Consider the following 13,653-nt stretch of genomic DNA (forward strand, 5'->3'; position numbering starts at 1 on the left):
TACCCAGAGGAGGCAGAGCTCCAAATTAAAGCCGCTGTTTTGCCAAAATGTACACCAAGTTTTGTACTAGCCTCGCGTCACCAGGCTCTGTGTCTATTCACTCTGAATTTTGTCTGGATTCTGGTTCCGGTCTAGAGAGCGGATGCGGTATTCACCAAATTCACCAAACTAAAAGTGTTCACCATAGTAAAACTTTAAATTCTGGCGCACCATCGATTTGGGGTGATGAGGGGTGTAAGAAAATCGATTAACTTAATGGCTTGGGGCTTTTCTTGTAAATTATATTCTTTAAATTAAAAGTTTCACTGCATTTTTATTAGCTTGGTGCTTTTATTTTTACAGAAAGGCACAGCCATCGAATTCCGGATCCTGTCTCACTCGCCCTGGTTCCGTTTCCTTACCAAAACGGCCACTAACGGCACCAGGCTAGTTTTGTACTATGGAAGACAAAGTTTACATCAAAATCAGCTCTCAGTGGTGGGAGGAGTATTTAGATTACAGTACTATTCCTTTATAAGTAAAAGTTCAGACTTATAAGCAAATTGAATAATTCATAGCCAGAGAAGGCAGAGCTCCAAATTAAAGCCCCTGCTTTGCCAAAATATACACCATGTTTCTGTCAGCCATTATTCTATAAATTTTTCATAAAATAAATGAATTAACTTTTCAGGCTATTGTGGCCGTGATATTTCGGCCGCGCTTTGGAAAGCAGAGCTAAATGGTAAACAAACATGGCAGCACACCGATAAGGTAAGACAACACATTTACATGTCATTTTCTATATGTTCTCTGACATTTATCCTAACGATATGAGGCGGTCTTTGTGGAGAAAAAGCTTGTTTAGTGGACTAACTTTGCACTTGAAGGTTGCCCGTTCACTTACGTTTTAACAGGTCTGACGCTACTATGCACCCCGGCTGTATCTAGGCTAACGGCTAACATGCTAACTATTATTTTTATGTCAGTAGTCACTTGAAACAAATTTAGGACGATAGGAGACAGGTTGAAATAAACCGAAATTTCCCTTTAATGGTGGAATAAGAATTTAGATAGTAAAAGCATTCCTTTACAAGTAAAAGTTCAGAAGTATTATGAGCAAAATGAATAATTCATAACTAAAGGCAGAGCTCCAAATTAAAGTTGCTGTTTTGCCCAAATATTTTGTACAATAGAAGACAAAGTGTACACCATAATAAGCCCTCGGTGATGGAAGTTAGTATTTAGATAGTAAAATCCTTCATTTACAAGTAAAAGTTCAGAAGTATTAAAAGCAAAATGAATAATTCATAACCAGAGAAGGCAGAGCACCAAATTAAATTCAATATTTTATTCAAATATACACCAAGTTTTGTACTATAGAAGACAAAGTGTACATTAAGATAAGCTCTCAGTGATGGAAGAAGTAATTTGATTATAAAATTGTTCCTTTACGAGTAAAGGTTCAGCAGTATTATGAGCAAAATGAATAATTCATGACTAAAGAAGGCAGAGCTCCAAATTAAAGTCAAGATTTTACTCAAACATTAACGTAGCTTCCTTACTGTGGAGGTGAAAGTATACATAAAGAGAAGCACTCAGTGGTGGAAGAGGTATTTAGATTGTGAAATCATTAATTTACGAGTAAAAGTTCAGAAGTATTATGAGCAAAATGAATAATTCATAACTAAAGGGGGCAGAGCTCCAAGTTAAAGTCGCTGTTTTGCCCAAATATACATCAAGTTTTTGTATTTTAGAAGTCAAACTGTACACCAAAACAATCACTCAGTAATGGAAGAAGTATTAAGATTATAAAATTATGCCTTGCAAGTAAAAGTTCAGAAGAATTATAAGCAAAATGAATGATTCATAACTAGAGAAGGCAGAGCTCCAAGTTAAAGTCATTTTTTTTGTCAATTAGTCAATTTTAGTCGGATATACACCAAGTTTTTTTTACTATGGAAGACAAATGCTGTGTCTCAAATCACATACTTCCGTTAGTACACTTCCATGTAGTATACCATGTGCACTATGTACTTATTGGCGTAATGTGCGAATTTCGACAGGGTAGTGTTGTCTCAAACCAAATACGACAGTTGTGCACTCACCGGAAATGACGACCGCAAATTAGCTAGTTAGCAATCTAGCATTAGCATTCACGATATCGTTTGTGGTACCAAAGCATTACAGACTGCTACATTAACCCAACAAACACACTGCTGGCTTATACCCGACAACAGTATAGTGATGCTTAGTGCAAAAAACACATGTATTTGCACAATGCAGCGACGTTCACAGTCGCACAGCCCTCGGCCACCAGTTTTCGTGCCTGTAGATTTGGTTGTTCAAGTCAGCTAGCAAAGTAATGCAGTACTAAGCACAGCGGAAATGCCACATAAGTCGGACCACTGTGTTTAACTATATATCTTAAAATGTTACAGTTACAGCTGAAAAAAGACAATAAAAATAAACAAGTTTGCCGGTTTCAAATATCTCTGCAATTCAAAACAATTGTCCAAAAGTACAATATTTTCTTTGCTTTAAAATGTAGTGATGTGTAAGAATGAAATGGAGAAAAAGGAAAAATTCAGGTACTTAGGTAAATAGGTAAATGTAATTGTCACATTCCACCAGTGTCATGTGAACTTCATGCGTCAGGTGGTTGTTTCTCAAAATGATCATCAGCTCCTGCTCTGCTACATTTTCATCCCCAGTAATCCTCAACTTTCTTGATCTTTCACAGGCAGACTTTTAAACGACCCATGTTTATAGCTGATTAAAACACACAGTCACCTTCATAATGAGATAAATGAAATAGCTAAACACGACACCGGCCATATCTCAAGTGAAAGGAAAGTTGAATTACCCCACAAAGGTCTGGGGAATGAGTCATGAATGATTTATGGGCAGAGCAAATCTACTCCGGCCCTGCTGACAAAAAAAACAATTAGTATGATTAGTGACCCGGTCATGTGATATGGGCCTCCTGATAGTTTACTGTCCAGGCTCACATTAAGTATTCATTCACACAATATACTCTTGCACCTGCCGTTTCAGAACACACTCACATACTGACAGGTGTTTTTATTCCCGTCTTACCCTCCTGTCATTCTTTATCACTTTCTCCCCTCTCGTGCGCACATCGACCTGAAGCCCACTTTACGAGGACGGCGAGTGAGTCAGCCGTCTTTTAATCATTCGTGACAAGTGTGTGTGCTGACAGCTTGGACACTCTGAGGTCGGGTGATTCAGTCTGCAGGGCAGAGAACAGCACCTGGCACCGAGTCTGTCTGCAGGGCAAGAGCTCTGCGATTGAAAGTTGAATGTGATCCAGGCTGATTCAATCATATCATTTCCGTGAGAGTGTGTGTGCGTATCTGGAAAGATCATTGCACAGCTCTGGGATGGATCCGCGACCATTCTTTCGGCCGGGATCAATCCCAATAACCTAATACACTTCCAGTCCATTTCCCCTGGGTATTGATTTGTTATATCCATGCGTACGCGTGTGTGAAAGAGAGGTAGCAGACAGAGTTAAATGTGACATTTAATTAGGCCCAGATTGGTGCTCTCTTTGTATGTTGGCATTGATTGGATTCAGAGAGGGCATAGGCTGTGGGCTTACAGCAAACAACTTTAGCCTTATGTAAATGCCATTAGGAGCAGGTCTCTAATGGGCACTGCAGCACTGTGTGACGCTTGTAAGGCTTTAAAACAGCAGCAAAAGAGCATTTAAAGACTCCCTGCCTTCTTCGATTCATAGCAAGAAAATCGAAGAATTCTGACAGCATTTAGCGCACACACACACACACACGCTCTCTGACATGCATGCGGTAGGGATGCTTCATCTAAATGTCACCACATTTGACTTTTAATAAGAGCAATAGAGTTCAGATTACAATTATGTGTCAAACAGAGACATGCAGCACAGCAGTTTTAATCGCAGAATTCATAGTTACAGGATGACGTAAACTCCATGTGTGCGTCAGGGTCTGTGTATACATAGACTTAACTGTTAATCACAAGATGTTATTGTTCCCTTTCCCCACCAGCCAGGTTTGTTCTTTATGAACTTCCTGCAGCCCTTCCTGTCTCCATCTCAGCTGTGACATCACTCTGACCTCCGTAACACCAGAGACTTCCAGAACACTGACATTGGTCGGGAGCGTTTAGGTGGGGCTCTGGATTGTTTAGTGGAAGACGAGGATCGGGACGTTCTGGTGATTGTGGAATGTTTAGATGAGGGAATCAGAATGTTCCCGTGGGATTTGGGAATGTTGAAGCATTCTCTAGGGGTTCTGTAATGTTTGACTTCAGGGTGGTTCAGGATGTTCGGGTGGGATTCGAGAATGTGTGTGTGTGGAGGGGGGGGTGTCAGATTATTCCGTAGGGATTGTGGAATGTTTAGGTTCAGGGGTCAGAGCTGGAATGTATATGGGGATCAGATAATTCAGTTGGGATTGTTCATTGCTTTGGTTTTATGGCCCGCAACTGCACTGTCTTGATTCGCTCTAGCCTTTCTCATCAGCAGCAGGCAGCTGTTTTTAGTTAAAGAGCTCTAATTAACCAACTGTGCACTACCTGCCCAGCACCACACAACAGATAGACACAGAAACCTCGTTTACATGCACAACATATTCAGGTTTTTGCTTTTTAATTCCAAAAAAGACCATATTCCTGATAAGATGTTTACATGGCTAATGGCATCAAGTATTCCACTAATATTCCTGATTACATGCATCCATGCATACTCTGATCAATACTCCCTAACAGATGTTCAAAATATGGAAAGTGGAACAGCTGGAGCTGCTTTGCGTCTTGCATCAAAATAGGATTATTTAATAAAGTTTTCCTACCAGTGGCGGACCTGTTATGAGTTAATAATCCTTTACATTATCAGAAATTAATTTCACACACATTGCTTGCTACTTAATTCTACCGCAATTATACCGACCATGCTGGCTGGCAAAACAGAGAAAGCACACAATGCTATTCTACAACCGACCTTATTATGGCCCTAATAAAGAAGTAAAGCTGACCTATATAACTTAACTTCTAAGTGAATTATACAAATAATCTAAAGCACACATTATCATGTATTTGGTACGGCCGTACCCACGTGATAAGTGGAGGTTACAGCTATCGGCTACTATCGGAGCCCCGTTCCGCCATTAACAATAGTTCATATTAAGTGGATAATCGGCCAAACCAATGAATTTCGTCAACCTCTAGTTTAAAGTCAGTGCGTTTTTGCTTCCAAACAGAAATGTGGGCTTTTCTTCTGAGCATCCCACACCCTTGCAAACTGTTGGCTATTCAGTTTGTGTATGACACACAGAGAGCTGACTGTAAACAGGCTGTGTGTTGCATATTGTAATGAAATTTTGGTAAACAATTTGTTACTGTACGATCAGAATGTAGACTATACAAACAACAGATGGTTGGACTAGCGTAAACTCATCAGCAACTCAGTTGAACACAGCGTCAAAATATTTAAACAAAGCGACTTACCCGAACAAAATCAATCAGAACTAGAAGACGTCATAGGCGCCTCCTGTTTTCAACATTTCTTCTCCATTGATTCATCAGACGGAGAAGAATAAACATAGCACACGCCACAAAACAAGTGCTGCAGCCGGCATTTTAAAACCTGAATAACTACCGGTATCTTGCATCACTACTACGCGTGACGTATGCCTGCCCGTTGGCCACGCCGATTTGCATGAAGTGGTGTCTCATTTCTTAGGGAAAGATCTCTGCTCTAATATTTCTCACTTCCCTCATCAAGGGTTATCTTGCAAACGAGTGCACTCAGTACCAAGTGGAAGATCTAAGGGGTAGAAATGGGATCCATCTGAAAGTGGTGGAGACCAAAACAGAGATAAAAATTGATAAGAACTGATAAAACATACAACATAAACATTAAAATAAACCAAAAAGAATGCAGCTTTAAAATAATGTCACACAACTAATTTCATTATACTCCTCCAGCCCTGTAAATGACTTCAGTGCAGCCGCAGGACCCAAAAACACAGAGACACCTGTATGATGAAATGCAGTGCAATGCAATAACCTTGCATTTCTGAAGAGGTTCTCCTTTTGTTGAGACTTCTACGTCAGCTGTTTGACTGTTGGCTCAGTTCTTTGTTACATACTGAGGCTATACTTGTTTTGGTGTTGACATGATTTCATCCCTACTGGTTAGATTTTGCCACTTGGCCAGATCCTGGGTGTTACTAAAATGATGCAAGGGCAGCCCTTGTGCTGTATCTTGATGCAGACGGGGTCAGAAGTTAGGTTTAGGCAACAAAACTACTTGGTTATGGTTAGGAAAAGATCACAGCAAGGCAGCAGTGTGTCACTAAAAAGACACCTTATTTTGAGTGGTACAAACACTGCAACCAATGTTGTTGTTTATTGGTCACGATCACAAGTCTCCTGGGTAGAAGTCTGGTGTGTTTAAGACTTATTAACACATACGCAGGATATATGCCAGTAAAACTGACGTCAATGCTAATATCACGTCCCATACCTCAGTGACAGTAAACTGATCTAATATGTGTGAAAAATGAAACCGACAGATGGAAAGAGAAAGTGAGACAAGAAACTGAGAGCTAATTGACAGCAGTCTCAGTCCAGTCCGGTTATTGTTGTGTGTCTCTGAGTCAGACAGGAAGGGAAACTCTCCAGAGCAGACTGTGTGTTCAGACGTTTCTCTGTGAAAAGAAGCGTCTCTCTGCTTCCTCATTTCTTTTGTTGCCTGTAAGATAGCACGACCACTCAGACAGTCAGAGACAGACAGCGGTGCATACTCAGGTTTTATGGATGTAATACTGACTGTCAAATCTACGGATGTTATGGAGATGAGATATCACTGAGAGGAGACCATGTTTAATTAATCCTGCATTCATTTGTATCCATTACATAGACAGGCGATGTACGTGTATGGCAAGTATATGATAACATATAACCTTCGGAGCGCTGGGGAAATGAAGAGAGAATTATATTAAGATCTTGAATATTTCACCGGTAGGACTCCCGCCCAATGGCTGGCTGATATCACTGTCGCAGAGCTCATCTAATGTGTTTATAATTCTGCTATTGTCAGTTGGGAATATGTCGACATCCAGATGAGTGCAGAGGTGAAAAGCTGTGACCCATTGCTGTGTGTGCATCAGTTGGCAAAACTCATCTTTCATCCCATAGTGCCATGCAGGGCGAAGACAGAATCAATTGAATAGGGAGACGCTCGCACACACACACACACACACACACTCACATGCACGCACATCCTTTGGGCTCAGTAATTGGAGCAATGAGGTTATGGTGTATTTTTGGATTACATAACCACACAGACAGAGGCCCCGTCCAAAAAAAACATCCCTTCTTTGTTCGCACCAACTCTTCCTCGATGTGTGCAACCTGTCCTCACATCACACTCTCTTTTTATTAAAGCTCTCAAACTCCCGCTCACTTCTTTTATTATGTCAGTGCTCTAATGCCAGCAATTACATCTCCCTTTCACGACGTGTCTCCTTCCCTGACCTCACAGCTTTCATCTCTCCTTCAATCTCCCCTTCCTTTCTTTCACTTATTGCTTGTACCTTTAGAAGCTTATGACACTGCAGGTTGCTTCAATCCAACAAAGCCACTCTGACACACTGAAATTATGTAATCCCTCTGGATGTGTCTCTGCCAAAAATGATGGATTTGTCAGCAAGGCCAGTTTCAACTACATAAACGTTCTTTTCACCTTGTGTTATTGATGCCGATAAGCCCCGTTAGGCTCAGTAGTGGACGAGTAATGATGCTCACTCGCACACAAACATGTTACAGAGACAGGGGGGAGAGAGGGATTGCTGATTCTGTTGCTCCGTTTGGCAATGGGGACAGTGACTAATCAGCCCCAGCATCCATATATCACCAGGCAGAAGTCGTCAGCAGAGAGGACTCAGTCTGACACACTCCAGCAGCAGGGTCAGACATGATACCAAGCCTGCATGAAATGTAGACTGAGTTGCACCAACTACTTATAAACCCATTGCTAAGTTTGTTAAATGAATAGGCTGCTTCATCCTCCAAATGATCCTTTGTATATCATTACTCACCCTTTGTTAAATTGCATTTGTGGAGAAAATGTTTTTCTTGCTTGTCGTCGGTGGAGAAGGAATCCAGAAATGGAGGAATTTCTTGATGAATTGAAGTCATGGGCGACTGCATTTAACAACTGCAGAGCTAAATTAAAACATCTGTTTACAAACTCTCACACAACTCCATCAGTATAATCCAAGTCTCATTTACCCAGTCGTATGCTCAGTACTTTCAAAACACATCCCCTTTCACTAATTTAAAACTGAAATGAAAGTAAAACTTATCTATGTTCTCTTCAAAGACAGGCACAATTGACAAAAACAGTAATTTTACCTCACTGTACACAGGAGCTGCTGGAGGTAAAATTACTATTTTTGTCAATGAAGTCTGGCTTTAAAGAGAGCATAGATAACTTTTACTTTGTGTTCAGTTCTCCGTAAGAAAGGGCTGTCTGTTTGGGAAGTACTGAGCATACGACTGGATAAATGAGACTTGGGTTATACTGCATGAGTTTGTAGTTGGCTGTTTTGATATAGTTTTGCTATTGTTAAATACAGTCATCTATGACTTCAGTTCATCAAGAATTTTTCTCCATTTTCGAGTTCTTTGTTCAGAAATCACAAATCAGAAATACTTTATTGATCCCAAGGGTGAAACTGGGACATGTTACGGTTACTCTTATACTGTATACAAGCATAGAGAAATCATCTGGACAAATGGAAATAAGAAGCATACACAAATATGCACAGTGCTACCATATATAACACAATATATGCATATAAATAAAAAACACGAAAGTAAAGATATGTTTTAGAAGAAATATGCACAAATATGTGCATCGTACTACAAGTGTGCTAAGTATAAATACAGAAGTACAATAGTAAGAGTACTGTACAGTTGAAGTATTGCACAATGTATTGCACAGTTGAATTATTATTGCACAACAATGTAGAGGACATCAGGTTAGTGTTGCATATTGTACAGATTTGCAGTTTAAACAGAGTATTGCACAGTTGAAACTATAAATAATAAATTCATAATGGGTTATAGCTGTTGCTGACATGTAAAATAAGTCCAAAGGCTGGAGTGTATGGTTCAGAGGAGGCATGCAAGGAAAAATAAGTTTTATTGACAAATTTAATGTAACACAGGGTAACTGATACACAAATGGTCATTTGGGGGGTGAAGTATTCTTTTAAGCCCCTCCCAAGTACTTCTAGTTAGTTTGCACTATGTCAGGTTGCACCATTAAATTCCACACCTGCAATAACTGATTTTTTTGGCCACCTGGGGGCAGTGGAAACAAGCTATAAACACAACATTGGTGTTATTATCATCTTTCAGGTTGAACTTGTTAGCAAACAGTTACTTATTTACACATCCACGTAAACATGAGCGCGGTGCACAGAGAAGCCGTCAGAGCTACAGGCTACAGTGAGGCTAAAAACAGAGTTCATATGACATTTTTCGAAACAACTTTTTATGTCAGGGCTTCAGGACACTTGGATCACTACGGATGAGCAGTATGGAGATATTTTGTGGTTTCAATTTTGTGTTCTTGGACGTTAGTCTGGGGTTCTGTCAGCCATTAGGTGTGCTAGCCGCTCCCCCCGCCGATCTCCGCAAGAGATGTGAGGACTCTAAAACTTCACCACAGCCTTCCTCAGCATGAGGGTGAGTAGATAATGGCTGAATTTTCATTTTTGGGTGCACTATCCCTTTAAGAACGAGAGGGAAATATTTAAAAATGATTATGCTAGCCTAGCTAACGCTATCAGGTTATTTAGCTAGTGTTAGTGACATTCGAAGTATATTGTTTGTTTAATTTAAAATCTTCCAGTTATTAAGCAGCAAGTGCTGGGTGTTGAACATATTACTGCATCACTTCTTTTGCTCCTTACTAGCAAGGTAGCATAAGCTTTGTCATTTAGCTTAGTTAGCTAGGTAGCAGTTACACCTGGACATTACTGAGTGCCAATATTGAACACATTCTCACTACGACCTCATCAGTTATTGATGTTTGGTCATGGACTTTCCACGTCCACATACGACGTCCAAGGTATCCTGGGTGCGTTGGCTGTTGATGTTCTGGGACGCCGTGTCAAGTTCTGCCTGTTACATACATTGTTTTCTTTCAAAATACACTTCTGTTTTCACAGGAAGTTCACAGTTTACATACAATGTCTTTCAAAATAAATACACTACGTCTGTACCCATCCACCACTGCAGGTCCGTTACGTGATGCCACTGGGCCAAAAAATACCCTTCTCCACTTAAATTGGGAAAAGGGTGTCTGTAAATCGGTGGATGCTTTTCTTTGAGCATCACAACCCCAGCAAGTTAACTCACTTTACTATCTCGGTTTGATCTGTGTTTTTTTTCCCAATAACATTTCTAAAGTCTGGGAGCCCAATATACAATCAAATCATTTTTATCTACATTTAAGTCAGCGGGGCGCAAAATCAGAAGTAGCCAGCTTGGCTGTTGGAAGTTAGCCACTCAGCCAGAGAGGTCTCTAGTAACTTTGCCCTTGGGGTCTATGTGGCAGAAGATCTGGGTAATTTTACACCCGGGAAGTCAAACGTTTTGGCTTCATGCACTTTTATAGGAATGAGCAAGGGCCCGCCTCCAACGGGCATCAATGGCTGCAACCCTATTTAATTTAATAATACAATAAATGTCCACTTAGTAAATTAAAGTACTTTTTTTATAACTAGGTTAAGCCTGAAACTTTGAAAAGCAACTGTCTACAGTGAGCTCCTTTAATTCACTTTTCCACTACCTCGCCTCTTTTTGCTATCTCTACCTCAAAAGCAACTCTCTCTTTCAAACAAATTAACAGGAGACGCTTCACTCCTCCTCCTCCTCCTCCTCCTCAAGCTCTTTTCAGTTTTTATAATAGCATTTCTTCAGGGAGGGCTGAGTTTCCCTGCTTTCCAGCCGTACCTTTTGTCCCAGCATAGCAGGGGGACCAAATCAATGGGGCGTTTGAATGGGCATGCTGGGAATGAAAAAGGTTGGCGGTTATTAGGGGACTCTGGCGGTAAATTTAAGCTGACTGCAGTTGAAATGACGCTCCGCGGCAGATAGATGCAGCACTGTCAGGACTAATCACACGGCCACTATTTCACAAACCCTGATGCAGTTTTATTGCATACAGTAGTTCCGCACAGTAAAGCATCTGGGAATAAAACAGATGGTCTGAGACGGAGGATTTTGGAGGCCTAGAGGTGAAAGGACCTCTGGTTATAAATCATCCGTGCTTTCACCTTCCTAAAAAACTTCTGCAGAACAGAAACTAAAACTGTTCTCTGCCTGCAAAATAAAGGAGAACCATTCAAAAATACACCCAAAGAAGTGCTCACTGGCCACATTATTAGAAGCATCAACACAGGATCCTGGAGCCTCATTAGAGAAAAATAGAAAGTGTTCAGTTTTAGCTACGAGGAGTCACAGGCACGAAGCCTGTGGGTGGAGTAGAGGAAACCCCACCTTTTCAGGAAGTTTTCTTCTCCATTGTTGGGATTAATTACCAGTTCATATGAATTAATTGACAGTACAGCGTCGTTGGTTTTAGTAGCCTTTCAATCATTACTGTTAGAACCATTTCTCGTAAGCCCTAGTTTCCTATTATTTTTTGAGTCACTCTAATGCGCCACAAAGGTAGGTGCGATGAAGTGACTGTGGAGCGTGGAAGATGCCACAGGGTTACAGTCTATAGATAGATAGATAGATAGACTTTTATCTGCAGCTCGGCTATCAACCAGAACCCAGAGGAGAGGGCACATCAGGCCAGTCTGAGCTGCTCTAAACTGGTTTCCTGTTACATTTAGATTTGATTTCAAGGTCCTCCTCCCTTATACAAAAACCTAAATGGGCTGGGACTGAGCTACATCGCTAACTCCCTTGTTAACTATTTGCCTCCAAGAACACTGCTGCTGGTTTATTGGAGGTTTTCAGCAACAGCCAAAAGACAATCAGGGATGCAGACTTTGTCAGTTACACCCCAGAGCTATGGAACAAACTACCTGTTCACTCTGGACTTTAACTAGCTCTGACTTTCCTGATACAGGTCTGAAACTCTCTCTTGTTTTAATGTGAAGCATATAGTGCCCTTATTGTAAAGCACTTTGTGTTGCATTTCTTGTACAGGATGCTAGATAAAAAAAGTCTATTGATATTAATATTACCTCAATAAATAAAATCCAAATAATTCTTAAAAAGGGCCTGTGGACTTTACATTTCCTAAAATCATTGCCCTCACTGGATCCCTGCATCTGGTGCCAAACAACCAGCATTTCAGGGGTTATTGATCCTACACAGTGATGTGAATTCATGCTGACACTCATTATATTCACAGTTTGTGGCCCTGTCTTATAAAGTAAGTATAATTTTTTTTTGCCAGTCTTCATTTACCTTCAATTTCATCAGCAAGCTGCCTTCACCCACAAGCAGCTTCTGGCTGTTTCCTTGTCACTTTGTTCTTGATGCATGAGCAGCCTTGGATTGCATTTGCTTCCAGACACCTCACACTAGTGATCATGCCAATCTCAAATCTTCTGCCTCCCCACTGATTGTATAACACTGTAGTTTGAACACAATTACATTGTCTATACATGAAACTAAAACAGCAGTGCTGCAGTGCAGAGTAAGCACATTTTAATAAATGCAGGTACATTTGGCACCAAAAGGCAAAAACAATTCCCTAAGAAGGCGCCCGCACAAAGTTGATGATGCCAACACTGTTTGTAACGCAGCTACAATGCAAGTACACACACGTGACTCCAAAGATTGAATTCAGATTCTGCACTTGCTTCTCTGAGCTGTACTCGTACTAGGAACTAAAATGTCAGGACATCAGCCGCACAAATATTAACCATTCTGTTCTGTCCGTCACTGAAGTACCTGCAAATCAAGCAACACCAAATACTGTAGCCTGTAGAGTAAATATCCATCTCACTCAAAAGAAGCCCACACAAGAAAAATCCAATCAGGAATAAGTCAATTGATTGATGAAAATATATCGCCACCAGAGAGCAAAAGTCACATTGACAAACTACTTATCTTTGATGAACTCTTTGATTGAATCACCAGGTAACATCATCATTTAGGCTAACAAAGATCAAAACCAGGCCTTACATATAAGCCCCTTTTCCACTGCCAGATTTTCCGTGAATGTTGGGCCGTTTTGCCGGCAAGCTGCAAGCGTTTATACACACAGAGCCGGATTGGCGAGTTGATCCGAGCAGGAATTAGCGAGCAGCTAGCAGCAAGAGGGAAACATAAACCTGACAGACACTGTAAAAATGAGCAACTGGGGAGACTTGCGCGCCCTCCTTGTCCTCGCAAACGAAGAGGCCATTAACCGTCAGATGACGGGGACGGTGAAGAACGGGCCGACTTACGAGGGAATCGCCGAAGGACTGACCAGCTGCAGCTTCCCTCCCACGTCACTGTTTACGTCACACGCTGAGCTACATGTTTTGTTACTTGCTCACGCCCCCCATTGCCCCGAAAAAGGCACATTCTGTATAAACAAAAGTAGGTAGGCGGCATTTTGCTGCACTCCCTGATTTTGTTTTTATA

The 13,653-nt window shown here is 41.0% G+C and overlaps 1 protein-coding gene across 1 annotated transcript in view; it reads right to left on the reverse strand.

The window, feature by feature from the left end:
- tmcc3 (transmembrane and coiled-coil domain family 3) overlaps positions 1-13,653 on the reverse strand; it is a 67,244-nt gene that overhangs the window by 43,067 nt on the left and 10,524 nt on the right. The gene's annotated exons all lie outside the window — the stretch shown is intronic.

Source organism: Epinephelus fuscoguttatus, linkage group LG22, assembly GCF_011397635.1.
Source record: "Epinephelus fuscoguttatus linkage group LG22, E.fuscoguttatus.final_Chr_v1".
In the NCBI taxonomy this organism is placed as follows: Eukaryota; Metazoa; Chordata; class Actinopteri; order Perciformes; family Serranidae; genus Epinephelus; species Epinephelus fuscoguttatus.